The following is an 18825-nucleotide window of genomic DNA, read 5'->3' on the forward strand; positions in this document are numbered from 1 at the left end:
CTTAGAAGAGGTCACAGCAGCGCGAACCAGGCCAGCGCCTCTGTGGGAGTCAGGTGATCGTAACAACCCTGCCATCTGACGGCGTGAAAGCGATGCATTTTGCACACTTTGCATGTGCCGCTTTAGGGTCACATCATTCTAAGTTACGACTCAAAGGGTTTAGGCTCCATCCAAGTCACTGCTCGGTGGAAACTCAGCTGTTTGCTCTGTGCTGCCAAGCGATTCTCCGCAAGACCAGGTGAGAAAGAAAAAAGATGTATATGCTGGTTTTATGAATTGCAACAATGTAAAACAAACTACTGATTGGGTTATTGATTGATTAATTGATTGATTGATTGATTGATTAATTTAAAGCAAAATCTTGCTGTAGTTCAAGCAGGGACAGGACAATTCTAACACATGATGATGAACATCTTACATTGTTCAAAAGTTTGTTTCTGTAAGAGCCAGTTCAGGAAAGAAGTCAATTGTGATTAACAAAACAATCTGCATCAAGATAAGCATACCTCATATCACCAGAAAGAGACCAGCAGCTCTGGCATAGCAAGAAAGCCAGAAACCTTTCAAGCAGGGTATATCACTGAAATGTTCTTAACAATTTCCTTCTGGCTCCTCGTTAGCTGGAACATGCATTGGGAGAATGATCAAACACAGCAAACTCAAGTAGCAACCTGTGTTGCTTTCCTTTGTTTTACTCACTTCTAAAGTAGCCTTTTACGTGGCCGAAGGTTACATATCTCCCAAAGGGAGGGAGGTGGCAGGATCCACTATAGCAGTGACAAAAGGCTGCAGGCTCTCTTGGAGGATAGAGAGGGTTCAAGGCCCCAATTTGGTTCCACAGTCGGCTGAAGCTACATGAACAACAATTTCTGGAATAACCCCACAATGTCAAACACTGGGTTTCACCGCAGGAGGTCCACATACAGGTAAAGAGCAAGTGGTGTAGCAAGTTTTGTCAGACTGTCGGAAGTGGCTGAGAGTTATGGTGTGGCTTGACGGATTGCGGCAGAAAGTCCCCTTTTTGAAGTCGACCCTGCAGCATTCTCAGGGGTGTATTGATTCTATCCATTGTGTTGTTGCCTATTGGTGTTTGTCCTTCAATGCCTTGATATGGTGGAACGTACATAGGAACAGAGGAACTGAAATGACAATGGAGTGGAACAATATGGCTGGGGTGAGCCGAAGCTGGGTTTAAAGCAAGTCTGTGTTTTTTCTCCAATGCACTTCATACCCCAGTGTAACTGTGGCAGCTCTTTATGCATAGGGTTCATAGGACGCATAAGAATGTGAGACGGCCTCCTCCTATGTGGTACCTGCAACCGCACTTGCACTTTGACAGGTTTGGCTGATCGTTGATTCAAAATCTGCCTTTTAAGGGTAAGGGCTGGCTACTGCTCCTAAGGTCTAAGACTAATTATATTTATTAAATTCATCTTATGGAAACTATACACGCGATTGCCACCCTATGTATGAACTCCGGAGCAAGAGTAGGAGCGCAGACAATACAGACATGCTGCTGCCTCCATGCGAGTTGCCAGGTCCGTCGTTGATTGGGGTGTTATACTCAAATGTGCCCTGTTATTCTATCCCCTACGGCCAAAGACTTACTCAATGCCACCTAAAGTTAGTCTATGAAAAACCCTCTGAAAATACACAAATCAATCAATGAATTCTTTGCGGTTAAAAATTCTAATATGACTTACCAAATCGACTGTGCTGCAGGCCAATCTGTATTGGAAATAACTAACGACACAGTTTCAACAAGCGACTTGTAATTACTCTTTAATGACACAATGGACTGCAAGTCGACCTCCCTACCAATTACTGACTTAGATACAAATCAGGTAGCTCTTTGCCAACAAACTTCTGCCCCCTTTGTCAAAGTCAGTGAAGGACAACACGTTCTCCTCACTGTCGTCAGAATCCTCTTGCGCTTCTACACCAGTGCATCATCTTCATTGACCTTCTTTAGTGAAGGGCGTCCGGGGGATGAGACTTTGAGCCTGACTTCCATCGCTGCCCTGAATACGGTTTTAACTTCTATTGTAACTCTACATGAAAACATTAGGGCTGAGGTAAAACTCCACACAGAACTGCTGCACTCCAGTATTAATTGTTTGGACTACAATTTGCACAATCTACCTAAGTGTGGACATGTTTCATGTGAGACCGATATTATTGAGGTTAATACGCAGCAGGATGCGAACGGTATTCAGTGATATAATCGCTGCAAAAAAACATTGAGGGTCGACTCAATATTTTTTTAAAGGCACTATCCAACACTTTCCCCAAATATTCGAGGACTGGAGTTTGTTTATATAATTGCACCACTCCTAAAACATGTTGGGAAGGATGTTTAGTGCCTTAAAAAAAATATTGAGTCAACCTCAATGATTTTTCCAGCGGTTATATCACATATAACCATAGGAACATCACAACTCTACTCCAGTTAACACAGAAGCCAAATCAAGAGACTTCTGCTGGTGCGTCCTCGGAGAGTGCTGTATTCAATAATGGTGGTACCTGCATGGGTGATGAAGGAAGTGCTGTTGTAATTTTGGACTCTGGCACTCGCCCTAAGAAGCAACGGGTTGTGTTTAATAAGAAATATAAGAACCAGAAACCAGCTTGTTTCAATAAGAACTCCTCAAGGAAATATCTGTGCAATCTAGCAGTACTGACTAATGAGAAGATCTTAAGACAAAGCAAGCTCTTATTCAAACTAAAATCAAATTATGTAAGGTTCCCAACTCGAATACACATACCCAAGCTGATCTCGTGTTTGTACTGGACTTCCCAAACCAAGACTCAGTTGTCACAGCACTAGGGGAATCTGGTCGTTCAGAGTGGACGAGACACTTGCTTGAACACCAACCAAACCAGGACCAATGTGCATTAACAAAATCTAAGGGACTATAAAACTCAAACAGTGGCTCAAACACCAGCAATTTATCATATCCTCCAGCAGTTATAGCTCCTTCTTTTGGAAACAAAGACATTAAGATCACATGTTGGTTCTCTTTTGGTACACACAAAGGTTCCTTGACTACAAGTTCACATCAATTGTGACCTACTACCCTTGATTGGTCCTGGTTACCTTTTGTATTGGGGACTCCTTTGGTGAAAAATAAACATCCTTTATGATGCCTTTAGCTATATGGCTCCTGTGACGAATCTGGAGACTTTGTCCCTTCTTCCATAGGGGGAGCCACCCCCTTTGCGGCTAGCAAGGTGAACCCATTCAAAAAAACCTTCCCTAGGGGTTTGAGAAAGCGGGGCTTCACTGGGAGTGAATCCTCTCTAAGGGACAAGGACTCACATTCCCATGGGGAACTCCCTTTACCCAAGGTTTTATCTGCCTACATGGGAGTAAGAAATACTATGGACAAAAAAAAGCTCATTAACACCCAATGAGAGACCCATGAGCTCTTTAATCGGATATCCCTTCCATAAACAACTCACGAAACTCAAATGTAAGATTCAGGATTTCTTATTCAATAAAAATATGTATTTTATACCAACGCATGTCACAAACGCTTTTCAACAAATAAATTAGTAATCAAATGTAACTTCAATACAAATGAGGTTTGTTACTCCACTCTTTCTAATTTGTTAATTACAAAAATATGGAATTTCATCAACGAAAAGTTCTTTTTAAAGAGAAAGGACAATTTTAGAAAGATGACGAATCTTCAGTCTTAATAACTAACGTGTTTTGGATAGTAAATATCTCTCTTCAATAAAACAAGACCTTTCTTCCTAGTGTCATAAACAAATAATAAATTAGCCCTCCACTTTCACTCAAAAGTAATCAATTAAACAAACTCAAAACAAATGTTACTAAGACTAGCCTGACATTTCAGAATGTTTAAACTCACACAAGAGTTACAGAGTTCTAGCTCGATAATTAGACAACAAAAATATCTCAATTAATGTTCATCTCACTAAATACAGTAGGGTGTTAAAATAAAAGATGCAAATATTGCTTACCTAACTATATTGCAAATTAATCTGGTGCACAAGGAAAGTACAAATTCTCAAATCAATCTGTATGTGTCAATTTCATGTAATCCTATAAAAAAGGAGACAGGAATCCCGTAAGTGTGATGTTGCAAACTGAATAGTATGCTTCCTTATATTATCTGGGAACACCCTCTTTGGTTTTACCTTTCATTAATTTACAGCGAGGTGTGGGGTGAATTAAGCTGGAAAACCAGCTCATTTCCTCATGCTTGTTATTTAAAACCGTCCTGTAACCAGCGGCGGCTGTCTTGAAGTGCTTCTGAAAGATCAATCCTATAAGGTTGAGTCTCCTATCTTATATTAAATTAAAAACAGTAACAATGATGCATAAAGTTATAAAAAAGTGCATCCTTGAACACATATTTTTTCAAGGAAAACATAACATCTGGGTAGCCACAAGGTATAGGTAGCATAATCCCATTTTGGCAACGTGCTAATTTATACATGTTTATGTCACCCATTTATCAAAGTACAATGCGTACAATCAGTGAATCAATCAAATCATTTTTAATCTTAACCGCAAAGCAAAACAATGTATTACACTATGTAGATTTCATGATTCCTTTATATGAAATGTGTAATATCTGGAAAATAACTCATGCATGCTTTACACTCCTGGTGATCACATATGGTGTCCCACAAAGGAACTATATCATCTCAAACTTAAAGAAAACATGTGAGATCCCATTCTGTATTCATAACTCTTGGGATCATGTATCAAGTCTGTCAATCCAATATACTCTTTCTGAAATATTATTATAAAGATATCGCCTCCTCTTCTAGGTATTTTAGCAAGTTCAAGAATCACGACTTGCATTTGGACAATAGAATACCGAGCTTTAACAAAGTGAAGTGCTACAGGTGATGTTTTGCTCTGCGTTCAAATGTTAGACTTGTGCTTAGTCCACCTTGTCTTTGCTTTTCCACTTGTCATTCCCACATAGAAAATCCTACATGGCCATTTTAAACCATATATCACAATTGCTGAATCACATATTGCTGAATGATGCAAAGATATAATTTAAATGTTCCCATTATATGGACCGTTAATGGAATTGCCTTTAATTATATTGCGGCAGTGTTGGCAATTGTTACAAGGTATTGTACCTAAATGCATGTTAGGTATAATTATTTGAGGCACATAGTTTGCTCTAACTAAATATTTCTTCAAATAGTTGCTTTTCAACACACAAAAGACTCAAGGTCTAGTCCAATTTCAAAATGTTCCAGTTTTTCTTCATTAGGTTTTAAATCTTGGGGGGCGCTGTTGAGCAGCCCGAAAAATGGCTGCCTAGCCTCTGTGCTCCGTGAGGCGAAGACACCGTTCCGGATATATCAGCGGATTGCTGTGCCATCATCACCCTAAACTGGCCCAGATTGTTCCCGACACCCTGCTGCCTGCCCTGCCTTAATCCCGACGCGCATCAGGCTTTGGGAGACCTGCTGCGGCGGGCAACCGTCCTGGGCCCTGTGGCGTGGGCTGACCCCCGGTGCTTCTTGGAGCCGTGCCTTCGCTGCCTCGGTCACTGCGGCAGGAGACCGCGCCTGGTGCCCGTGGCGCACTGGGTCTGGCCCGCCTGTGTCCTACACTGCCACAGAGTGCGTGGATGCGGCTGTGGTCCCACCGCTGGGTACCACGCTGATCCCTCTAGCTGGCTGCACTATGCCGAGGGCCTGGGGTCTACACGTGGCCTGGCATTGGCGGTCGCCCCTCCTACTCTCTTGTGGCGCCGTGTCCCGGCCCCGCCGCCTGCTTGACGGCCTTGGCCCGCTGAGCCCTGCGGCTCTTGGAGCTCCCACGGCTGGCGCCACTTGACAGTGCTGGATCTTCACCCCCCCCGGATACCATATACACTTAACGGCGGCAACTGTTGGACCTGGTGACCCCACCCCGTGGGCTGGGATCCGCGCCCGAGGGGCAGGTGAGGAGTTGGGGGGCTGGCCGTCACAGGGCCGGCACAGGGCCTGCCATATTGACTTGCACGCACTGGTGCCCCCCATTGATCCTTGCTTGGCGCGGCCGTGCTGCCCGGAGGTGTGTGGGCTGTGAGGGGGCGCCACTAACACCCTCTCATACTACCCACATAGAGCCTTGGGGGCCTGCCACATCTGTCTTCTCTGGCCCCAGTGGCACATGAACCCTGGAGGGGCCCGCACGGCCTCCGGGCCCATCTACTGTTTCACGTAACTGCCTGGGGGCCTGCAGGGTCACTTTCTCATTGGCACTGCACTGTTGGTCTGCTGACTCCATACCTCTGCCATAATACCTTTCATTGCCCCAATTGTGTGGCAACATAATTCACCACTACTCTGGCATTCCCACTACTGGAGGGTTGCGCGTGCCACAGGCCCTGCTAGGCCCTCACTGCAGCCATACCATACGGGTCTTCTCACGTGACCCCGCTGCAGCTACCATCCATCCCTCCTGTTGGGCTACTATTGAGGCTTGGCCCTGCTGGGCACCATTACGCAGTGCTAAAACCCTGTTTACCACGCTGTGACAGGCCTGAATTGCTGGGACACCCCTACATCCTTCACTACATCCGAGATGACTAATAGAGCCAGAGGAACCAACAAGGTGGGGGCCATGGACAAGTTCGCTAAAGCGGCCCCACGAGCAGAGCTGGAGTCTACAACATCTACCCATGCGGAACCCGAGCCTGAACCTGTGCCCCATTCCAGTGCACTGACCCCTGACCTTACGGCAATGATGGAGTCAATGGCCAAGAACTTTGCCTCGTTCCACGAGAAGTTGGACGATATCAACGCCAATGTCGCATCACTCAAATCACGAGTGGACCAAGCTGGGACCAGGATCACTGAGGCAGAAAATAGAATTGGTGCATATGAGGATGGTCTGCACACTCTGCAGGACACCATGGCTACTCTGACCCGTGACATGAAAATAGTGAAGGCGAAGTGTGACGACCTAGAGTCCCGCTCACGCAGGAATAACCTATGCATTATCGGGGTCCCGGAGAATGCCCTTAAGGGGCGCATGGAGTTGGCAGTCGGGGAACTTACTCAAGGATCTGCTGGGTAACCCTACCCTCTCCCCATACTTCACAGTCGAGTGGGCCCACCGTGCCCTATCACCACGCCCCAAACCAGGAGACTTCCCCAGACCTATTATTGCTAGAATTCTCAACTACAGAGATAGGGACCTTATCCTTCGCCTGTCACGCTAGAAGGGCAAACTGCGCCTCGACTCACACACCATTTGTATATTCCCCGATTTTTCTGTTGGCGTGCAACAAGAGAGGCGTCAGTTCCTAGGCGTCAAAAAACTGCTAAGACAGCGCACCGTCCCTTACGCAATTTTCTTCCCAGTCCGGCTCAAGATCACCTTCAAGGAAAAACTGTACTTTTTCACCATCCCAGAGGAGGCGGTGAAGTTTATAGGGTCCCAGATACCACTTCACAATCCGATGGGAGACCCTAAGGACGATGATTAACCCTTAGCGATCTAGAGGACATATAATTTGATCAACACTGCTTGCTTTCCAATGTGCTGATGGTAACAACGGCTTACTGATTCAACTATGAACACGTTTTTGACACTTCAGGTGGTTGCGTCTGGTTGGACACTTATCGGGAGCCATTAGCTGGCCCTCATCACATGTTGTACATTCTCTGACATTGGCCAAAGGTTACTCCTTGGGCTTCAACCGATTGATCTCATTCTCCTGGGTGCCGGCCTATTATGGTCGTAATGTTTTACTCCCTGACCAAGTTTGGCCTGTCACACTCAATGTTGTTCTGAAAAATGCGATCATTATGTGTTCCGCTGTACCACGTACCACTTGGTACTTCACGTCTCATATATTGTCTAAGTGTCTGCCACACGGCAACAGCGCACCCCGCTGCGATTGCAATGTTTACTCCGGTATGGTTTCTGTTGGGTATCGGCCCCGGTTGGGCCAGTAATGTGGCGGGTTCATGTTGGGACTTGCCCGTTTACCCTTGTTTTTTGGGGAGTTCTAGTTCTATATGGGTGGGAGGTTGGGAATACTACCTACCAGGAAGGGGTGGTGGGGAGGTGGCCGGTCATGGGTTGAGAAGTTACATTGGAAAAAGTGGAGACAGACTGGCAAATCTCACTACATTGGGCTGCCCACAGAATGGCCCCGTGATATACATACTCCACACCAACAGAACTGGGATGTACCACAGACACCTAGAATGCCTACTACGGTGATGTCCTGGAACGTCCGGGGCTTGAGTAATTACACAAAGGCCCGCAAAATCATGGCCTACGCCCATAGACCCGAGTGCAAAATATTACTGTTACAAGAAACACATTCTACAGGTACCCTGACAAAATGTATGGCACCATCGTGGGGCTCCAACAGGTACTCCACCTCCTATTCCACTCGGGCCAGAGGTGTGCTGACAATGATCCACAAATCACTCAAATTTGTACTGCATAAGAGTTAAATCGACCCTGAGGGTAGATATATCATATAACACTGCGCAATTGCTAATAGAGAATATCTCTTAGTAAACACTTATGGACCTAATGTTGACTCCCCTGATTTCGTGGACTCTGTGGCAACCATACTCCTGGGATATGTGGGGGTGCAGATCATCTGGGGAGGGGGCAAGAATTTTATACTAGACACTAAGCTGGATAGAACAGGAACGGCTCCCAGACTACTGTCAGGGCGCAGCACGCAGACTGCTGGCACATAGCACAGCGCTTGACATTCGAGATGTATGGAGGACACTACATCCGCAAACACGGGAATACACCCACTACTCCTCGGTCCATGATAGCTCCTCCAGAATCGACGTATTCCTATTGTCAAGTGGAATGCTGGGCAGGGTAGTGGATACGCAGATACTCACTCGTACTCTATCAGATCATGCCCCAATCACTCTATCCCTGGAATTGGGGGTGCCCGCCCCGACCATTAACATGTGGCGATTCAACTCCTCCGCCCTGCAAGATGTCGTGTTTAAGGCAGACATCCTAGCGGACATCCAGTCTTACCTTGAACATAACACACCCCAGTCCACTACCATAGGAGTCCGGTGGGACGCCTTCAAAGCCTACATTAGGGGAATGTGCATATCCCGGGAGGTGGGAGTACTCAAAGCAAAAACGGCCCTTGGTCGCTCTGAGTCCAGGCTACGCGAACTAGAGCGAGAACACCCCACATCGGTTGATCCTGCTACCCTCGCCCTGATCAGCGAGGAACTCCAATTATTCAATGAACACGCCACCAGGGAGGTCCAATACTTTAGCCGCCCACAAGCCACGCAGAGGTATGGAGAGGGCGATAGACCCGGCAGAACATTGGCTGCCCTGACTAGGGGAGAGTGGGATCAGTCCCAGATCACAGGTGTCAAAGACGGCCAGGGCACACTACAATGTTCCGATCAACAGATATTGGAAGTCTTTGTGGACTTCCACACAGAGCTCTATTCCCAACCCCCCGAGCATAGTGAGCGACACATGAGGGATCTCCTTGAACAGATACCCACGGCCTGCATTTCTCCTGCAACCAGAGACCAGTTAGACTCCCCAATACTATTAGATGAAATAGTCGAGGCCATATCCAGTCTCCCCAAGGGCAAAGCGCCGGGCCCCGATGGGCTCACGGCAGAGTTCTACCAGGAACACGTAGCTATATTAGCCCCTAAACTCCTTGAGGTATGGGACGAGTCACTCCGGCTAGGCACTCTCCCTCCAACGCTACGTGAGGCCGTCATTACGGTATTACTCAAACCCGGTAAACCCAGTGATGAGTGCGGCTCCTACAGGCCCCTTTCGCTAATGAACTTGGACACTAAAAATCTTCGCCAAAGTAATAGCCAACCTTTTCCTCCCAGTCATGACATACATGGTCCACGAGGATCAGTCCGGATTCGTGCCCGGGAGTACCACCTCCCACAATATCAGGAGGCTGCTCAACATCATGGCGCGGATCGACCAGGGTGCAAGGGCGGTGGCGGTCACACTTGATTCTCAGAAAGCATTTGATATGGTATCCTGGAAGTACATGTGGCTGGTGTTGGAAGCCATGGGTATTAGCCCTAACATGATTAGGTACATTAAGTTGCTATATACTTCTTCAGTGGCCAGGGTCTGAGTTAACTCCCTGACGTCAGCACTGATCCCACTCTTCAGAGGCGCCCGGCAGGGCTGCCCATTCTCCCCAATTCTATTCGCCCTGGCGATAGAGCCAATGGCCGATCACGTCAGAGCATGTCACTCGCACAGGGGGATACGGCTGAAGGACACTCCCGAGATTATTTCTCTTTATGCGGATGACGTTTTACTGTTCATCAGAGACCGCGCCGTCCACCTTGACCCGATCTTGCGCGACATCAATTGCATAGGCACCCACTCCGGATTCACTATCAACTACTCCAAGTCTGAACTCTTCGCCCTAACTAGTTCCACCCAACGTCCTACTACTGAATACCCACTTCGCTGGTCACCCGACGGGATTAAATACCTAGGGGTCCAAGTGTCCTTGACCAAGAATACATTGCTGGCACACAACTGCTTGGCTGTGGCACAGCAAGCTGAGGCCAAAATGACGTGATGGCGTTCCCTCCATCTATCACTTGCTGGGAAACTTTCACTTGTCAAAATGATACTGCTGCCCAAGCTGTTGAATATATTTAGTAATGTGCCCGTCTGGCCGGGGGGGGGGATATTTTACAAGACTGCACAAACTGTGCGCGCAGTACCTGCGGCACTCTGGCGCTGTGCGCAAAAAATGGTCGGATATGATGCTCCCTTATGATAGAGGAGGTTTCACGGCCCCCGATTTCATTCTATACTAGTTCGCGGCACAAGCCCAATTCGCCTCCTATTGGTACCCCGGGCACCCCCCTCGTCCCCATGTCAAACTAGAGACTCTGGCAGCAGCAGGTACAAATGTAATGTCACTGATACTTCACCGGCAGTATGTGCCAGATTCGCCCATTAACTCAGTCGGAACTACTCTACATGCCTGGGGTCGTATCCTGGGGGTTAGGGCGGAACAGCATCCCTACTACAAATGGCTCCTTGCCTGGAGATTCACCGGGCTGGAACACATGCATGATATGGCCCTGGCTCGACACTGGGAAACTCTGGGGTACCTTGCACTAACAGACATTTATCCTGATGGGCAGTTCATAACTCCACAGACATGGTGGCTGGGCCATTCAGGGTCGGCATTGGAATGGTTGCAATTCTACAGGCTCTGTGAGGCCTTCCGGACTGCATGGCCTTGCTTCCCTAACGAACCCCTGGACTCCCCAGAGATTGCATACATAGGTAATTCAGGTGGTGCCCGTGGGGTGGTCTCTTCATTATATAGGCTGTTGCTGACGAGAGCCCCTGCTCGGCCCTCCAGGGCCCATGATGAATGGGCACGCAAGCTGGGTGTAGAGCTCTCCGACCAATTATGGGATAAAATGTGTTCACATACTAGCAGGGTCTCCCTCAACTTTCATTACCGTGCCATGCAGTACAAACTGTTGAATAGACTGTACTATACCCCGCTCAGGATCTCTGGGTTTACCAGAATCTCCCCACAATCCTGCCCTCGCAGTGGAGCGGAAGGTGCTGATCACCTACATATGTTCTGGGGCTGTCCGAGGCTGGTGGCGTTTTGGGGTAGGATCCTGGAGACACTATCTGTAATTAGTGACACTGTTATTGACCCGGATCCGTTGGGAGCCCTGTTTGGGCTGTGGCAGGCTGACATGACTAAGGTTGTGGCTAAATTCCTAAATGTGACCTGTATAGTAGCCAAGAAGTGCATCCTTCAAAGCTGGAAGAACTCCTCTCCCCCCATGGTCCGGAAATGGCTAAATCTACTCACCTGGTCTAGTAATTGTGAGGAGGAGTACCAAAATATGATCCCAGCTCGCTCCCGCCCTAAAAACATTTGGACTGCTTTCAACAGCTACCTACACATTCTAGATGAGAACTCCTCTGAGAGCGGTGCCTCCCAGGCCTCTTTAATCATGTTGACGCCCTATAGTGCATCGTGATGTATTGATCTTACCCATCGTTAATTGTTACCATTTTTATTTCCAACTACTGTACTCATTAATGTATGGACTGAACTCATTGGTTGCTCTGATGTGTGTGTTTGCTATATGTCTCTGCCAATAAAAATAAAATGTTTTAAAAAATTAGGTTTTTAATCTTAAGACTCTAATATGTAATTGCATACACCAGTTCAGGTGCTACTCATTTAGTTTTAGTTGTAAGCAATGACCCTCAGGAAATGTGCTGTACTTTATCAATTGTTTTGTCAATAACCTGAGAGCCATATTTTCTTGCATGACATTTCTGTCTTAATTCATTTGATTTAATTTGATGTTCTGTGTTGCTGGAAATTATCCTTCTGAATATCACAAATTGGCTTAACAGGATACTTTTAAGTGTCCGTCAAGGGTGAACACTTGTAGAAAGCAAAAGGCTGTTCCTATCTCTTGTCTTAGAGTATACCGTTGTGAAACTTATTTACCTTTATTTGCCCCATCAGGATTTATCGAACATTAGCAGTACATCCCACACTTGTTTTTTAGTAAGAAATACAGACACTACCTCTATGTGTTTGGTTCAAGGTAATGCTAAACGTTCCACATCCTCGACATTATGTGGTGAAGAATACACTGCTTTTGAATATCGGAGCAAGAATAAAAGGCCAACAACCCTTGAATAGAGGAGGAGAACCCAATGCCGAGGCAAACCTCAGACATGAGAACGTCGGCAAGGAGGCGGAGCCAACCAGACATCAGAGCCATCTGCAGCATAGAAGGAGGCAGACAACAAAGGACACGCCATTCATCAGACAGGAAGCATGCAGAGCCTCACAGGCTGCGTGATGCGATCCAGACCTGGAGGCGCAACCACGTAGGCCTGGAGCCTGTAAACAGACCCCGAATCAAGGGATGAAGGGGGGACTGAGTTATCCAATCAGACCGAGAGCCAACTAGAGAGAGAGAGAGAGAGAGAGAGAGAGAGAGAGAGCGAGAGAGAAAGAGAGAGAGAGAGAGAGAGAGAGAGAGAGAGAGAGGGAGAGAGAGAGAGATGAGATGAACAGAACCGAACGCAAAGACTGCTAGTATCCAGTGCGGAAGAGCGGCAAGCCATGGAGAAAACAAATGTTTCTTATGAGGCGGACCCTCACTGGAGCAAGCACCACAATACAGCAGGTACGCGGATTGCCCAGGTCGGAAGGACGAGAAGAGAAGAAAGAACAAGCAGAGAAGAGGCAAGGACTATCCTAGCCCCATCCAAGGATCACAGGGATCTGAGGGAGGAGAGAGCACGAGAAAAGGAGAAGGGGTACGGGAGCCTGAGAAACCCGAGCAGCATAAACCTTGAGAAGGGTCACAGGGACCCGAGAAAACCAGGAGAGCCAGAAGCAGAGAGGGGTCATAAAGAGGTCCCTTAAAGAACTAAGTGAGATATTGGGTCAGGGAAACAAAAAGGAGCCACAGGGGCCCAAAAAGCATAGTGAAAAGCAGATCTCAGTGGAGCACAGAGGCACCCAACACTTGGTCGATGTGGGGAGAGATTGACCAAGTTGGTGGAAAGGTATCAAAGAAATATATATTCATCTATATGTGGACATTTTGTTTTTCCAGGAGCGTCACACATTTTGTTCGAACTTTGGCGAGCTTTGAGAAACTTTTGATAGACTGACAAGAATTGTTGTCTTTGAGTAAAACTGTTATTTACTTCTAACCATTGAATACAGATCCAGGAGGGATTCTTGGGGAAACCACACATACCTTTGTGGAGAGCTAAGAGTGCAGGGCACTCAACCTATTTTCTTTTATGGTTTTGCTAAGTGGTAAGGCCAATTTAGTGGATAGGTTTGGAGTGAGGACTATTTTATTTTGGACCATAGACATGCACCTTAGTTTAGTTTGGTAAGGAAGAGAGCTCCCTCTTTAGTAATAGGGCGAGGCATGTTCTAGCAATTTAAATAAAACAAAGTTCAAAACGTCCTCTGGTCTGAGTCCTTCTATTGGCTTGCCATAGTCCTCTGACCATAGTTTCATGGAATATGTGCGATCATCATCACCTGCTTCTGACAAATAGTTTTTTGTGTTCACTTTTTGGTTATGTTTCACTTATTTTACTGTAGGAAACATGGCTCATCAATTGTTCCTGTTTTGATGGTTATCACCTTGCTTTTCAGGATGCAACTCGAGGCAATTTGGGTCGTCGGTCTGGAGTCCTCTTGGTGGCTGTAAAAAAATCAGGTGGGTTTACCAGTGGGAAAGATTTTCCTCCTCGATTGAAACCCTGCAAAATGGTCCATCCTTGAGTTTCATAATGAACCAATAATGGTCCTCAATGATTGGTGTATTGTAGATCCGAAAGACCTTGTTCTTATTGCAGGAGATTTTAATGCAAATTGCTCTACTAATGATGACTTGAACAATATGTGGAAGGAAGGCTGTAAAGGCCCCTCTGGGCAGGCAGGCTATATTTAATATACTATTAGTGACAACGGTTTGCACACATTAGATGGTAATGTCTCATGCGATCTTGAAGGGGGAGATACATGGCATAGGGATCCCTCTGAGTCATGTATTGGCTAATTTTTTGTAAGTGAAGTACTCGTCCTTCTATGCACCCGATTGCATATTGCTAAGAACTGATGAAGCGATCACGGCCTTATGATTGAAGAATTTAGTATTACGCAATCATTTGAGCATACTGACAGGTTTAGATATATGTGTCTAAATCTAGCAGGCCCACATATCACCTGGAATCCGAACACTACTACTAAGTTTAACAAGCAGATTCTTGGTGCAATAAGGAAATCTCCTGCTAATTTGAGCAGGTTCTGAGCTCCTTCCTTTTGTAATTTCTTGCACTGTCATGTAGAGAGTTTATTTTGTAAAGGTGGAAAGGCTAAACGCAACCATTTACACGTTTGATGAGGCCGTTGTAAAGCTTAAAACAGAATTATGCCGTACTATCAGTCCGCCCCCTAAAGTAAATACTAATCACATTATGGCAATAAGAGATATTAAGCACCTTAAACAAAAATATAAAAATCCAGCACTGCATGTACCAGCAGGATGGTGAAACCATGCTAGGCATCCTGGTGGCTAAAGCAGGTACTACTTTCTGTCCCCTGTTTAACAAGGCTGAGTGCAAGCTACTTGAAATACAAGCCAATCCAATTAGTGATCTGGCTTGGACAGCCCATTTTATGTTTTTTACTCAACTTGCTTACCTCCAAGTATCCTGGCACTGCAGTCTCTGGAGCTTGAACAGACCCTTACTTTTGATTTGCAGGGAATTCTTTCTATTATCAGAAAGGCTAGTGATTCTAGAGTCCTGAGCCCGAATTGCCTCTAATTTGGTTTGGAAGCACGCCGCCGTAGATATGGTCTAAAATACTCTATTTGTTTTTCGCAATCATTATTACTAATAGGAACAAACCAGACACTTTGAAACTATCTAATTCAGTACCCATTCTTAAAAGAAGTGACCCCCTAGATCGTTGTAATTACGGGGCAATTACGTTAAGTCGACAGTAACATTTTTGCAACCTTATTCTGCGAGAAGTGGAACTACCGGCCATTAAGACCAGTCACTGGAATAAATTCCAGTCTGGATTTTGTAGGAACATAGTGTTGGCTGCAAGTCTCCGGTGGATGGGGGGCTCGCTTGGTGCACACAGGCCCGCTCGGAACTGTGAGGTGCAGCGCGCGCAAGCAAGACACAACCAGCCTGTCAGGTGCATAAATCTGGACTCGGGCGAATCGCGTGGTTCCGGTGATTCATTTATTTCCGGCCCCGCCCCTGTCACGTGACCCGGTCTCCCACGATACACGTTACATCACATTCCTCCCAAACTTAGTATGCTTTTTCAACAACAAACAGTAACACTTTATAACATTTCATCGTCTATTCTAGTCTCTCAGGCGCGCAACCTCTTCATGCTCCACCGGTGATAGACACCCTGTACGACGTACCCTTGGAGGCGGGATGACGGTCGCGGCCTCTCCCTTAGATGGTAGCAGGGATGGTTTCTCTCAGTCTCTTCCTCTCAAGGGGTCTCTGATCGGGCATCGTCCATGTGTGATGCTAGTTCTTGGGATTCTTGGGGTGTGTCATTCTCCTCTGCCAGCCTCAGGGCCTCAGGCAGATCAGGTGATTTCGTTCCTCTCTGGGGCTTCTTGGCCCTTCTTCCCACATTGCCGCTGGGACTTTTCGGAAGTGAGATATGTTCCTGGTCAGGGTTTCATTCCCTCTGGTGGCTGTGATCCTGCTGTGGTTTGCGTTGTGTACTGTTCACAGTTGGGACTCGAAGTTCAGTGACATTTTCTTGGGCGGAACCCGGTTTTTCATCAGCACCGTGAACCCTGGATGCAATTCCCAGTGGCTGGCGCCTCGGGTGTTGCTCTCCTGTTCATTCCGCCTGATCTGTTTTGCCTCTATGAGGGGAATGTCCAGATCTGGGGCTACCCAGTTTGGGTGCACTGGGAGTTCCGCTTGGATCAGCACACCGAACATGAGAGATGCAGGGCTGATGCCGGTTGATGAGTGCAGGGTCTGGCGGTGAGTCCTCAGGAATCGATACACGGCGGTTAGCCATGAGTGGTTGCGCTCTTTTGCGATGTGGATCACTTTAGTCAGTGACCCCATAAAACATTCGGCATTCCCATTAGCTTGAATCCAGTAGGGGGTGATCCTCTTGTGCCATATGCTGAGGTCTTGGAAGAACTGCCAAAGTTCTTGGATAGTAAACAGAGGGCCGGAGTTGCTCTTAATCTTGGTCGGGATCCCGGGCGTTGCAAATATTTTCTCGAGCGCCAGGATCATAGTTTCAGCGTCGGTGGACGTCACATGTTCGACTTCTGGGTAGCGACTGAATTCGTCCACCAGGACCAGCAGGTATCCTTCTCCTGTGATGGTGCAGTAGTCTATGCTAACGGACTCCCACCTTTAGTTGCTTCTCAGGGCACTGATGATTGGTTCCAGGGTTGCAGCTCTCCTGGTTGATTGGCAGCATGCACACGCTTCTATGAGGTCTATTACTTGCTGTTGCATGCATGGCATCCACATTCGGGACTTCAGGTATGAGATTGTCTTCACAATCTCTTGGTGTCCACTGTGGGCTAACTTGAGCGCTCTCTCTACCAGCGCTCTTGGTAACACAATTCGATGTCATTTTAGTATCACCCCTTCGGGGGCTACGGTGAGCTCATGGCGGACCCGAAATATGGCCTGTAGTTTCTCCTGTCCCGACTTTGTGCGCTGGGCCACCATGGCCAGGAAGTTCTTCCAGGTCCCTGTCTGGATGGATTGTGTGGTTCGATTCAAGATGATATCTGCCTTGGTCTCATCAGCAACTTCTTGCAGTGTGAGGGCCAGAGGTCGGGCGCAAGCCACAACGTGATATACGTGTTCATCGTCTCTGCTGCGTGTTGCCTCTCTTGTTCTGTGACGGGCCGTGGGTGGCAGGAAAGATAGTCCGCGGGGTTGTCTGCACCGCCCGATACTCAACCTCAAAGTTGTAGGGTAGTAGTTGTAACATCCATTTCTCAATTCGCGCCGGGAGATGTGGTGCAGAGCCCTTGAAGATAGGGATGAGGAGTTTGTGGTCTGAGAATACCTCCGCTGTTTTGGCCAGTAAGTATACCTTAAAGTGTCGGCATCCCCAGAGGATTTCTAGAGCCTCCTTCTCAATATGCGCACAGTTCTGTTCAGTCTTGGTCAATCCGCGGTTGGCAAAAGCGATGAGGTGTAGGTTGCCTTGTTTGTCAATTTCAGTTAGTATGGCCCCTAGGCATACGGGGCTTGTGTCCACAAGGAGTTCAGCGTCCCTTTCAGTGTCAAAGAATGCCATCGTCATGGAGGCGGACAGCAAGTCTTTGATTTGCTGAAACGCTTGCTGGTGTAGGGAGGACCATTCCCACTTCTGGTCTTTCTTTGTGAGTTCACAGAGGGGGCTTGCTAGGGTAGCAAGGTCCAGGATAAACCTAGCGCAATACGATGCCATGCCCAAAAAACTTCTTACTTCGGTGACAGATTGTGGGGCTTGGGTGTTTTTGATGTTGTTCACCTTCTCTGGATCAGGTGACACGCCTTTGGAAATTAAAGATGTAGCCGAAGAAACAGAGTTCTTCCTTGCCAAACTCACACTTTTCTGCATTCAATGTTAGTCCGGCGTCTTCGAGCCGCCATAATACTGCCGCCAGGCATTCGTGATGTTCTCTGCTGCTGGTTCTGTACACGATGATGCCATCACTGATGTTTGTCGTCCCTTCTAGGCCGTTCAGGACCTTCCGGATTTCATGTTAGAAGACCTCTGCGGCCGATGATATTCTAAAGTTCAAGCGTTTGTATCTCCTCAGGCCAAGGTGGGAAGAGAAGGTGGTGATATATCTTGATTCCTTCAGAGTCAGATTTGGTGGTACTCCGACCTGAGGTCTAGCTTGCTGAATAGTGTGGCACCTGTTAGGTCAACAATGAGTTAATCAATAGTTGGTGTGATGTGCCTCTCTCTCCCGATGGCTGCATTCGGGAGCCTCATATCGATGCAGATTCTCACAGCATTTGGTTACTTGGGCTTTTGTGCCACTACCATGGGAGAAACCCACGGAGTTGGTCCTGAAGTTCTTTCTATGATGCCGGCCTTCTCTAGTTTCTCGAGTTCCTTTTTTGATGGCCTCCCTCATGTGAAAGGGTAACCAGCGATGCCGCACAGTTTTGGGCTCAATGGTGGGATTAATGTGCAGCTTGATGGACCTGCCTTTCAGGCAGCCGATGCCCTGGAGCACTTGGTTGTGTTTTTTGAGTAGGTCATCGAT

General features: G+C 47.1%; 1 long non-coding RNA gene across 1 annotated transcript in view; it reads left to right on the plus strand.

Moving 5' to 3' along the window:
• The window catches only part of LOC138569018 (uncharacterized), a 248812-nt gene that overhangs the window by 120357 nt on the left and 109630 nt on the right, over window positions 1-18825 (plus strand). Inside the window, exon 2 of the long non-coding RNA XR_011303059.1 lies at window positions 14190-14253. This is a non-coding gene — a long non-coding RNA (uncharacterized lncRNA). The remainder of the gene's footprint in view (window positions 1-14189; window positions 14254-18825) is intronic.

Source organism: Ambystoma mexicanum, chromosome 2q (assembly GCF_040938575.1).
Source record: "Ambystoma mexicanum isolate Mex_15411 chromosome 2q, UKY_AmexF1_1, whole genome shotgun sequence".
In the NCBI taxonomy this organism is placed as follows: Eukaryota; Metazoa; Chordata; class Amphibia; order Caudata; family Ambystomatidae; genus Ambystoma; species Ambystoma mexicanum.